The sequence below is a fragment of the Protopterus annectens genome, chromosome 2.part1 (assembly GCF_019279795.1).
Source record: "Protopterus annectens isolate FY-2018-M chromosome 2.part1, PAN1.0, whole genome shotgun sequence".
Classification (NCBI taxonomy): domain Eukaryota; kingdom Metazoa; phylum Chordata; order Ceratodontiformes; family Protopteridae; genus Protopterus; species Protopterus annectens.
This window is the reverse complement of record NC_056729.1, coordinates 1,974,697,099-1,974,710,782: the sequence shown is the minus strand read 5'-3', so window position 1 is coordinate 1,974,710,782 and position 13,684 is coordinate 1,974,697,099.

Below are 13,684 nucleotides of genomic sequence, written 5' to 3'. Positions count from 1 at the left end.
CCATTAATAAACTCTACAACAGAGGGAAAAAACTGTTGCAGGAAAAAGGTAAAGCCCCAAGACTGGAAAAACTCCCTTATTAGCCTCAACAAAGAGTTGAGATCCCTCATCAAAACCTCTAAAGCCAGCAGAATTGCGGCAGACACTAAAAACAACCACAAAGCCTTCTATAGTTATATCAAGAATCTCCACGGCAATACTCAGATTTGCTCTGAGTTACTTCACAATGGTACCTCCTATACTGAGCCAATGGATATTGCCAACATACTGGCTGACAAATTCAATGCCAACTTTACCCCTTTCTCCCCCCCAAAGGACCATTCACAATACCGAAAGAATGCCAGACACCCAGCATTACTGCAGCACAGGTTAAAGCTGCATTGTCCAAGGCCAGGAATACAGCTTCCATGGGACCCAACTATACCCTGGCTTTGTTCTATATGAACTACAAAGTGAATTAGCACCACATCTGTGTGCCCTGTTTACTCACAGCCTCACCTCACGCTTTGTCCCTACTGAAAGGTGCACTGCTACAATTATCCCTCTCCATAAAGGGGGTGTAACTACAGACCCTGGGAATTATCGACCCATTAGCCTGATGAGTCTGATATGTAAGGTTATGGAGCGCATCATCATGGACCTAATTAACAAAGATATAGAGAATCTCCAAACTCTAGATCCCATGCATTTTGGTTTTGTGAACGGTAGATCATGCCTGCTTAATCTGGTTGACTTCTTTGAGGCAATCACTAAAGCTGTGGATGAGGGTAAGGCAGTTAGTACAGCCTACTTTGATCTGGCCAAGGTCTTTGATACCATTCCTCACTCAGGAATTATTGATAAACTCATCAAACTAGGCAACAACCCCTATATCACTAGGTGGGTTGCAAACTGGCTCACAGATAGAGCCCACAGTGTGAAAGTAGCAGACTCCAAGTCATACTGCTGACTAGTCATGAGTGGAGTCCCACAGGGATCGGTCCTGGGTCCTCTCCTGTTTGGCATCTACTTCACAGAAGTCCAAGCCAACACGGAGGGACTCTGGCTGATCAAGTTCGCAGACGACTGCAAGCTGGGAGTCATTATTAACTCTCCAAGTGATGCAAACATCCTACAGATGTTGTCAAAACCATGGCCTTAAGCTTAATGCCAAAAAATGCGTTGTCATCCCCTTTGTGAAAAACTCAGTTCTCACTAATTACCACATTGATGGGAACCCACTGAACACTGAAGGCATTATAAGAGATCTGGGGACACAGGTTGACAGCAACCTCTCCTTCAACCACCACATTACCACTGTGGTCAGAAAGTCCTTCTATGTGGCACATCTCATTATCAAGGGTGTTGCGTCCAGGAAGAAAGAGGTCATCATCTCTCTCAACATTTTCCATCATTAGACCAATCATGGAGTATAATCCCCCATTTGGCATGTACCTCACTAGAGTAATGCTGTAGCTGGAGAGGCCACAAAAGTATCTCACAAAGAGGATCCCAGGCCTTAAACACATGTCCTACATGGACAGACTCAAAAAACTCTTGCTATTCTCTGTCTCATATTGTCTACTAAGAGGCGATCTCTGCTTGACTTACAAAGCCATGTCTGACCCAGCTCTGTTAGAAATGCTACATCTAAAGAAATCCCAATCCTTCTGCACCACATGCTCCAGAGACCTCAACCTCATTACCACAATCAACAGAACATGCTGGAGGGACAGGTTCATAACCCAGAGACTGCCCATGCTCTGGAATAAACTTCCCATACACATCAAGCAGAGCACCTCACTGGCCCTCTTCAAGAGAAATCTTGATGAGTGGATGGGAAATAGAAAGTTCACCCCGAGGATCACTTCATTGGCTCTACTTGATATAGCCACTGGTAACTAATGCCAGGGCACTTCTATGGGCTAGGCTTATAAAGGCTCCAGGGCCATTAGCCTAGTAGAAACCTATGAACCAATGAACATATAAAATGAACTTACAAGGCATGTTAGCATAGTAATCAGTAGTCATTTTTCCCCACCCCACCCACAATTCAAAGACAAAGGATAGCAGACAGTCTGTCACCACAGTCAACTTCAACCAAATCAGTAAATGAGTGCAGTAGGTTTTATCACCATGCTCCACTCATAATCACCAAACAACTCTTTTATCTTGAGAATTATTTGACAACACTGGAAATGTGCACCTCTTTAGTTCTGAATTCACCCCTCCTCCACACTCTTGACTGCTGACTGTAGTTTTCTGTACTGAATCATCTGACTGCTCTTTCACATTAATCAGATAACCCTTCCTAAAGTTCATTGGTTTTCCAGCACCTGTGAATGTCTTAGTTAATGTAGGCAGCAACACAATGAAATGTCTGTGGAACCATATACCTTTGAGTCTACTCTCCTGCCTTACTGGAACAAATACAGAATACTTTAGTCTGGTGCTTGCTGAAAAGTTGTTCAGAATAATAATTATTGTGACCAGGTTCTCTTTCCCAAACTCCTAGATCACTGAGAGAAGCTTCTCTTTTAAGCCTCATCACAAGGGGGCTGGGTCTTCCTCTACCCGATGATGCTCCTTGGCTGAATAATCAGTGCAGTATTTCCAAGCGGATCTTGCCTTCAGGGAGCCTGGACCAATGAATGAAGTGTTGCTGAACAACTAGTGGACATTCCTGCTCCTCTAGCATATCTGATAGGTCTAAAATAAATAAATAAGTAAATAAATAAAAGTATAAATCCTCAAGTTTTCACTCCTTGCCCTGTCCTCTATATCAGCATAAATACATACTGGTCAAGAGTTCTACGTTCACTTCGATGGAGTCCACTCTTTCTTTTAAATGCTTGTCTTCACTCTGAAGGTCCAGAATATCATTAGATAGAGCTGCTTGTTTAACAAGCCACTTCACCATAAAGTCAGATTGTTCCAGTATTATTTCTACTACCGCCATCTCAAACCTAGAACCTTACCCACAGGCTTGCTTTTGATGTTTGCTTATCTATTAGTCCCATTCTTGGTACTGTTCCAGTACTTTCCACCGTAATGTCAGAACCCTGTGGTGCAGAAACCTTTTCTCTTAGTCTTTATACCAATTTTTGCACTTACATGAGAGATCTACTACTGAAGCTTACTTTACTGGTCTAAATATGAGCTTCTTACTTATTTTGGGGGGCAATATTCTCAACAGAAAACAATGAAATGAAGGGTAGGGCACTGAGTCTAATATATGTCTTCAGTGTGAGATACTGGAAATATACACATATGCATTTTGAACAGATGTCTTCTTGTTTCCTTGCAGCACTCAATAAATGAAGTATGAACAGCAAATGATCTTGGGTGATTACATTTTTTTTCAAAATACCTGCTTTTAGTTGCTTTTTTCAATGGAGTTCTACATAATTCTTCACTCTATCTCCTTCCTTCAAGTCAGAAAAAGGCTGAAAACACTGATTAAAGCAAACTCTTTCTCTTGACTGATTTTACTCGTGTCTTTTGAACAAGAATTTGAGTTACAATAGCCAACTAAAAAGCAAGCATAGGAATTCTCCCTTTTAATCTACAATCCAAAAGTAACCAAGCAACTGACAGACCAACACCCTGATGCGTAGTCTTTTTATATTCTAATAATGCTAAATGAGAGTCCACATAGCTACTGTCATTGTTAGTATGTGTGATTTATTCATTAAACGTTTCTGAGTCTATACTGCCTTCTCAACTTGATCATTAGAATGTGCCTAGTTGATACTAGATGCAGCAAGCTGAAATTCCCATTACTCCAAAAATCTACTGTGGACCGTTATTTGAAATAATGACATCTTCAATACCATGCAGTACTGAAGTTGTGGGGTGAAGGGATGGCTACTCTAGGCACAAGCTGTTAGGGGACATAACTGGTAACCCAAAGGAGTTGCTGATTATATATAAGTGCAGAAGCCAGCATTCATCTTAGGAGGTTTTGGCTGATATTGCAGCTGCTTAAATGAATGCGCTTCCTGTTTTGTAGCATGAGTAACTATAACAAAAAGCTAGTATAAGCTGTTTGCTACAGTTATCAACCTAGAATGAGCCTTTATGGAAGATCATTTTTCTGCTACTCACCCTTGAGCTAAGGGGGAATCATGCTGGGTATTGCCTAGGGTCCCAACTGTTCTAGCCATGGTTCTGAACCATGTAGCTTTAGGTGCCTTGATCATATCTCTGCTCAGAGTATCAATCAACTCCTTGACCTCTGGAAACTTCAAAATGGAGTCAAGACAAATCACATACACATTGTCTTTCTACTGAAACAAACAAGTAACTTCCAGTCTTACTCCAATGTGTACCCGAAACTGAATAAGATATCATAACTTCTCTTGTATTATTATTACTGTGATAAGTATTACATTAACACAGTTCTGACCTTCTTGCTTAATGTTTATAAACAGGCACTGTTCAATTTATTAAAGTTTTTGTTTACACTTACCAATGCCCAGGTGAGACATCTTGCCTTTATTTATTTCCTTAACTGGTTAGGCACTATCAGTCTATCTGTTTTAAGCAGTAAGCCTATTATACCAACGCCTTCTTTAAATGAAAAGCAAAGCTAATTTCTTTCCTTATGGTAGTCTTCGGCTGTGATCTTCCACAAATAATAATTTGTTGGAGCATCTTCATCTAAAGATTATTCTTGGGCATTTCTGAAACTCTTTAAAAACTGTTTGAGCCCTATACAAAAATACTTGCAAGTTTCTACAATTCATTTGGATCCAAAGGTGAACCAGGTCATAAAAAAACTGAGTTTGCATGAGTTATGTGATGATTGTGCTCGTCCAAACATTTCCAAAGTCATAACTCAATCACCAAGACTTGTACATACCACCAACTAAGACACATGAGTAGACTGGGATGCAGTATGCATGCCTAGTATTCCAAATTATGTGGGTTGAAGTGTGTTTTAAGAAAATAGTATTCTTTCTTGCCTATCCTGCACCCCTTACTTTGAGTGTATATTCGCTATTTGTCCATTTCAGAACTATGCATTTACTTTGACTTCTACTCCATCACTTTCAATCAACCTCTGTGCAACAGACTCCTGTTTTGCATTTTTCTACTTCATTCATTTTGTTAATAATGTTTCTCCAGATGGTGCATGATCAGATTCCCTTCAGCTCAACGTTTCAGCAAGTGCAGTTATCTTGCAGCTATCAGCTTAAATAAGCAGCCACAGATGGCTTGTCAGAAGGGAAAACTGTCTGGTCCACAAATATAGCTGCTTCATTACATACTATAGCTACTATCCATTCTTATCTAATTGTAATTTATATATTGAAAGTGGTGACTGTTGCCTAATAAAATTTCTGTGACATGCAAGTATTTGAGAAGAGGTGCTTCTCGGGTTATGGTGACTAAAACATACTGCCAGTTTTTGGGAGGCTTAAGTTTGCTGGGATCCTGCATTTTTATTATCTTGAAAGGACACTTGATCTTTCATTGTATTATGTAGCAGCAAAAGCGAGAAAGAGAGTCCTGTCATGGCTATTTAATGTAACTCGCATGACCAAAAGAAGCTAAGATACACAATTTCAACTGCAATCCTTTTACAGACCAAAACTTTAACCATACCTTCAAAGGGAGCAAAAATATATTGTTTACCAGTAGTAACTCAAGCAGTTTATTGAATTATTAGAGTTCCTGGTAACTGAGAACTGGTGCAAGCAGACAGAGCAGTTCTACCCCTTATAATCATTTCTTTATCAGGTTATACCCAGTTATGTAGCAAATGTTCCTTTAGTTGCTAAAGTTGATACACTGTGCCTGCTGTTTACTGCATTATCTAAATTGGATACAGTATCTTTGCAATCAGCATAAATTGGTATTGTACATCTTATTTCAGCAGAAGTATCAGGTGTATTATCATACTAATCCGAATATTAGTAGTTTGCAAGTTTAAACTAGTGTGGATTAGGTGACGCTCTGAAAACAGTTGCAAAAATATGTAAATGACTGAACTGTGTGTCTGAGAATAATAATGAAATAAACAAGTTAACTACTATAAGGACTTCGTAACCATTGCTAGTGAAAAAATGAACATTAATCAAAATGTATCATTTATAGTAAGAAGGGCCCATGGGACAATTTATGCTATGCTAAATAACTTATCATTTAAATGCTGTGATATGCTGCTTCCCCACACAAATTTCTGGAAAGAGGATCACTATGGAATATCGAAATGCTACAATCCAGAGACTCTGAATCCCGAGGACCAGAATCTCGAGATTACGGAATATCGAAACTTAAAAAAAAAAGTAAAACATACAACAAACTATTGTACCGTGTATGCAGGGGGCAAGCCCCCCTGCACCCCCACACCCCCTGCAACTTAAATATACCACCTCCGAGCTCGCACTACAGTGGAGTGAACAGCAAAGTTCCCGTTCGGCACTGTATGGCAACAAGAATGGGCTAGGAGACATTTTACAAGGAAATGTACCACCAGGAATTTAGACTGTAATGAGAAATTATTGACATTTTCTCTATTCATGGCTATGTACAGATTTCTTAGGGGAGTTGTGAAAAATGTTTGTGGTGTATTAATGGCTTGTTTATGGTGGAACTCTATAATCTGAAATCATATAGCCTTTCTAGGGTTATCAAGGATCAAGGGCCACTCCTAAAATTGCATGTTAAGTATAGTACAAGAAGGGAAAGAGCATTCCAATTTATTTTTCACGTATGTGCAAATACTACCATTACCAATTAGAGTGTGAACTAGATATTTCTATTTATCAGGATAACTATTTATGAATAGGGTATTGTAATAATTAGTCACAAATCAGTCTAACCTCTATGTGTTGGAGGGAAGCAATAGAGTGTAACAGTTTTTTTTTTATCTTAAGCATAGGCAGTCGCATTACACTGATCTGGAATGTTTTGTTTGGGTCTATATTATAACAGCGAATGCTTAAAAAAGCGAACACTGTATAATCAAACCAAAAAAATGAAAACACAAAATTCCGAACAAACGGAACAGCGATTTTTTTTCCCCAGGGAAAAATATCGCTGGTCCGCAAAAAAAAAAAAAACCCACAAAAAGTGGAGGGGCTGTGCCCCCCCCCCCTTACTTAAATATACCAACTCCGAGATTGTACAACAGTGGGGGAAACAACAAAGTCCTGAAAATGGACCAGTGATTTTTTTTCCCTGGGAAAAAAAATTGCTGTTCCGTGTCTTCGGGATTTTGCCGTTTCGACATTTAGCTGTCGATTAAACAGTGTTTGCTATATTAAGCGTTCGCTTACTTAATCGAGAACAGTTTTGTTTTATATGTGATCTTAAATGATTGCAAAACTGTGCTGCAGTCATTACTTAGCTGCAGTCTGTGTTCTCAAGTTACTTGACTATTTGGTTAATTTAGCCATTTAAGTTTTAAACAGAGACTTTGAGCAACATGTTATGCAATACTTAACACATGCTTGCAGTGGTTACTGATCATATTTGTAAGACAGCAAATATGGTTGATGAAAACTTTTGCAAACTTATTTTTTCAATCCCAGTTTACATTTGGTCAAGCAAATGCATAAAAGCATATATTTTAACAGCAGGTAAGTACTACCTGGTCCACCTAGTCAGACCTTTCTCCTAAAGTTTATTTTTTTCTTCTACCTAATAAAAGAATTGTGCTGTGAATATAGCTTCATAGGAGTTTGCTAGGCTAGTGACCCTAGTGGATCTTTTTTAACCTAACTATGCTTCCCAAGCTGAGAATCAAACACTGTACCTTGTGGCTGTGAGATAAACACCTCAACCATTATGCCAACCCCCAAATCCTTAAAGTCATGTTTAGGTTCATAGTTTTTTCCTAGTATTTCTCTTTGCTTCCAGTAGTAAAGCAATATTTGGGGTGATTTCAAATAAATGCAATGTTGTTTTCTGAAACCTTCTTTTGTATGCATTTGTCATGTATTCCACACATAAACTTGTTTAGTATTTGTTATATTGTACTGCCATATTCCATGAATTTTTGTATTCTATTAGCTTTAGCATTATCATCTACATGGTAAGCTCTAAGAGATATTACCCTCTCTGCCTGGATAATGTCTCATAGCATATGTATTTTATTTGGTTTAGATCGTTCCATTACTTCATCAAATGCTTCTGCATGTTTTGTTTTATTAGCAGTATTTTTATGTCTAAAATAAGATGTGTATACAATTTCCTCTAAAAACTAGCATGATAAGAATAAATATGTGCAAGCAACCTAAGCTAACTAAATAGTATTCCTCAGATGTGATATAATTTGTTTTTCATGACTTAAATGCACAGCTAAAATTCACACTCCATTGTCACATTCTCAGAGAAATAACACTTACTCACAGCACATAATTTCCTAAATTTAAACCTCATTTCATCCACATTCAGTAGATGTGTGCTCCCCAGGAGCCATGAAATACATTCATGATTGTTTCCAAATGGTAGCAGTCGAATTTTCTCCAGGCACAGAAGGAGAGTAACAATAAGTGATAGTGCTCTATGGTACCGGTTTGGTCAGACAGAAAATATGTGTGTGTGTGTGTGTGTGTGTGTGTGTGTGTGTGTGTGTGTGTGTGTGTGTGAGAGAGAGTGTGTGTGTGTGTGTGTGTGTGTGTGTGTGTGTGTGTGTGTGTGTGTGTGTGTGTGTGTGTGTGTGTGTGTGTGTGTGTGTGTGTGTGTGTGTGTGTGTGTGTGTGTGTGTGTGTGTGTGTGTAAATAAATAAATGAACACACACACACACACACACACACACAACACACACACACACACACACACACACACACACACACACACACACACACACACACACACACATACATCCCTGTTCTTAACAGCTACACCATAACTTCTTCTGAGACTCTTACAGCTGTTCAAACCCCAGCTGCTCAAACATGAGGAACTCACAGCAAGGGGCTCAAGCAGCTGTCACCCTATCCATCAAGCAGTTGCTCAAACTCAAATGTGAGTTCAGGGATGCAGCTGCCACAATGGTCACAGGCAATGAAGCTCCCCGCATGGAACTGGTAAGTGTGGAAGGAGGCTTTAGGTTTGGGGGAGGGGGATTTTAGGTTTAGGCAGTGAATGGGAGTTACTACCAGGTTAGGGTTAGGGAGGGTCATTTTAGGTTTAAAGAGTGATCAGAAGTTGACTCAGAGTTAGGGTTGGCTGGGTCTTACGTTTAGGGAATAAACAGTAGCTGGCTCAGACTTGGGGCTCGGGAGGAAGGGGAGGGGTTTTTAGGTTTGGTGAGTTGTTTTTAGGGTTAGGGTCAGGGTTCTGGGAGGGTTAGTTAGCTTAGTAGCAATACATGGGAATTGAGCTTGTGGGAATAAGAGCACTAGCCAATTAGAGCAAGTGGTACCGAGGGAGAATGTCTCAAGCAGATGTATCTCAAGCACATATAATAGACCCACTTCTAGGTAGCAGCTGTTGTGTTTCATAATAATAAGACAAAGCATCTTCACTTAGCAGCATCATTATATTGCTTGTGTGTCTGGGAATTGCACTATTGTAAGTTTGCCCTGCCAGTCCCATGTGCTTCATCTGTGCAACTCATCACCTTCCCATTGCCGTTTTATGCATCTATCTATCCTGATTGTTTTGCTTTGCAACAGGCATGGTGCATGGAAGTTGTTTATGCCTCCAAACTTGTTTCTGCTGTCCTGTATTTAGCCTGCTGGGAACTTTTACCAAGGTTATTGCTTTTGTACTTAGCTGTCATCAGTGCATATTGGATGTGCACTGAAATTCTTGTGAAAGATAGACACATACATACACACACACACACACACACACACACACACACACACACACACACACACACACACACACAAATTATATATAAACTTATGGGTTGGCACCTAGCTGCATGTGGGCAGATAGATATAGTGTTTATTGCACAATTTTGGGTTATACATATGCAGGTTGATTGAATCAATCCAGAGCTTTTCTTCTGGAAAATTTTTCTTTATGTTGTTTTTTTTTTTTTTAATAAATACCTTTAGTGCATGTCTTTGCAGGGTAATCTTTGAAACGGATCAGAGACTTAAATTGACCTCTTGCTGACAGCTACACAGATATTTATAAAAAGAGCTCAAGTTAAACCTTGACTTTACTCCCAAATTCCATATAGTTTGTTTATGTATTTATTTCTGAAGTTCTTTCAGCAAACTATAGAACACTGTAATGCAGTATTTTTCTATTATAGACAAGTCATATAGTATGTCTGTATCATAGACAAGACATATATATATTCATTCTAATCAGAATCTTTGGATGACTTCTGGATTTTTTAAAAGAAAAAAACTGAGGACATCTGAAAAGATAATTAAAAGTATTGATGACGGAGATAGCTATATTATGTATTAATATAAAATGTGCAGCTTTAGCAATATTGAGAGAGGACAGAAAATGTGGCAGTTAAATTTTCATGACATACCCATTCCACTTTCTTATGAGGCTGATCATTAGGACAGAGAATGTTATATTAAAGTGAAACTCATAGTCCCAAATAGTGACATTACATCTTCTTAGCCGTTTCCTTATAGAACAAGGTAAAAATATATATATTATGCTGGCAAGACTAAAATGTTTCAGGTCTGTTACCACTGAAGACAGTCATGATAGGAGATTCAGATGAAACTAAATACTAATGTATATAATGCAAAGAGACAGACAATTAAAATGAAAATATGCAGAAAGGTATGGTACGATATACTTTATGTGAAAAGGCACTTATGTGTAAATTGTGGAAAACTATTAGAATATGTGAGTGTCGGCAGAAGAAGAACAAATAGACTTAAAGAAAAAAACAAATTGTTGAGAGTAAGGAAAAATGAAAAAAGATTTATGGTGACACCTTTTTGTAAAGAGGGATGATGAAAAACAAAAAGAGAAGCAAGGGAGGGAAAGGTGGTGGTATCAAAAGAAAATAAGAATAAATAAACTGTTGCACCTTGTAAAGGGATTTAAATAAGGTAATGCTACTTAGATATTCTTGCAGAAATTAAACCATGTGTACGTATACGTGTATGCATGTTTTTTTTTAATTCAAGATATAGACTTAACACTGAAGCATAAAAAGAATAAAGCGAACTGACCACGGCTGATGTTAAAATAATAAAAGTTTGATGGATAAAGTAAGCGCTTTCGCAATAAATAAGAAATCGCTTCCTCAGTCTCTAACACACATAACCTCTCTAAATTTAAACCATACCATGTCCAATCATACACCTTCTTATTGATGACATCATTAATGAGTATATGCAGAAATTAGTTAAAACAACAGCATACAAAAGCAGTCCTATATAAACAAGTATAAAACAGTTAATAATACACTAATAAAAAAGTATATTTGTGTCAATGCTTAAGGGGTCTTGCTTTTAGAAAAGGTTTAAGTGACACTGCACTATTTAGCCCTGGATCATTATCTGCCTTCTATAACATAATCCATTTCTGTTCAACTTTTTCTACAGTATTACTCATGTCTCCACCTTTAATGTTCGATTGCACAACCTCTAGGGCCATAAAATTAAAAACATGTAATGGACCTGCAGCCTGCACATGCTTTGCCAGGGCACTAGTTTCTTTCTTGTTGCTAATGTCCCTCAGATGTTCCTGTATACGTTCTTTAAATAACCTATTGATTTTGCCAATATAAAAGGCATGACAGATTGTACAGAAACTAAAGTATACCAGATGTCTAGTCCTACAATCAGCATAAAAGTCTATATTTATTTCAGATCTGAGGGTCTGGTGTTGAAAAATAGTTTTACTATACACATCGTTGCATGCCATGCACTTTCTGCATGGAAAAGTTCCAGTTCTTTGAGACACTATTCTATTATTCTTACTAGAACTTGCTTTATAGCACAATTGCCTCTTTAATGGCAATTGTGCCATTAAATTGTGTTCTGGAAGACACTGGAGGGTATAAAAGTATCTCCAAACACCATTATATTGGGTGACTTCAACTACCCGAATATAGACTGGAAACATTACTCAAGCCCAAACTTTCTAGCCCAAAGGTTCCTGGAGTTCATAAATTCAAATGCCATCGAACAACTAGTCACCATTCCCACAAGAGGAGAAAATATACTAGATCTCATCATCACAAACATGGGGACAAAATGCTCCACACCGGAAGTATATCCCTCATTGGTGAGATCAGATCATAAACTAATCTCACTGGATATCCACATCCCGCCCCACCCCAAACAAAAGACCACAGTGAAGAACTTCTCTAAAGCAAACTTCACACTACTCAAGACTGGTGTGGTATCCTTCAAGGCCCCCGAGCCAGTGGAAACCACAACCCAAGCTGCGGAAGCCCTTACAAATGCCTTCTCTGAACACCTCCAGGACTGCATGGATCAGGCAATCCCTAATAAAACCAAGACTCTTTCTACCAAGGGCAAACATCCAGTCTGGTGGACCCCAGCCATAAACAAACTTTACAATAAAAGGAGAAAGCTGTTACATGATAGAGCAAAATCCATAAAAGAGAAGACACCTTTGATCATTATTAGTATAAAAATACGAGCACTCATAAAATCATCCAAGGCCAACTTTGAGAGAAAAATTGCCATAGATTCAAAAGACAATCATAAGGCCTTCTTCAGCTATGTTAGAAACCTGGGTGGAAACTCCCAGATATGTTCAGAATTAGTCCAAAATGATACAAAAATCACTGAACCCACAGACATTGCCAACATACTGGCAGACAGGTTCAGTGCAAACTTCACACCCCCCCCAAAAGGAGAGATAACTATCCCAGCGGAGTGCAGCCTCCCAGACATCTCCAATGCACAGGTGAAAGCTGCTCTCTCTAAAGCTAAAAACACAGCATCAATGGGACCGGATGGTGTCCCCAGCTGTGTGCTACACAAACTCAATGAGGAACTAAACCCGCACATAAGGCAGCTGTTTAATCTTAGCCTTACCACAGGATATGTGCCCGAGGAGTGGCGTACGGCAACTGTGGTCCCACTCCACAAAGGCGGTGCCTCTACGGACCCTGGTAATTACCGCCCCATAAGCTTAACAAGCCTGGTCTGCAAAGCTATGGCGAGGATCATAATGGAACTCATAAACAAAGACATAGGGGACTTGCAGACATTGGACCCGACCTGGTTTGGCTTTGTCAAGGGCAGATCATGCCTTTTGAACTTAGTCGACTTCTTCGAAACAGTCACCAAGGCCATTGATGAGGGAAAGGCAGTCCATACAGCCTACTTTGACCTTGCAAAAGCTTTTGACACAAGACCCCACTCGGGTATTATAGAGAAACTTACCAGCTTAAATGTAAACCCATATGTCACAAGATGGGTTGCAAACTGGCTAAAGGACAGAACCCACAGGGTTAGAGTAGCTGGCGCCATGTCAGACTCCAAGCCGGTCACAAGTGGTGTCCCACAGGGCTCAGTCCTTGGCCCCCTGTTGTTCGGCATCTACTTCTCAGAAGTACAGGCTAACATAGGAGGACTATGGCTGACAAAGTTTGCAGATGACTGCAAACTGGGAGCCATAGTGGAAAGTACATCGGACACAGATATCCTTCAGAGGGGTCTTACAGAAACTGATAGCTGGTGCCAGAGCCATGGCCTGAAGTTAAATGCCAAAAAATGTATAGTCATACCCTTCGGGAAAAACAAGGTAACCCCAAGCTACCATATAGGTGGCAATCCA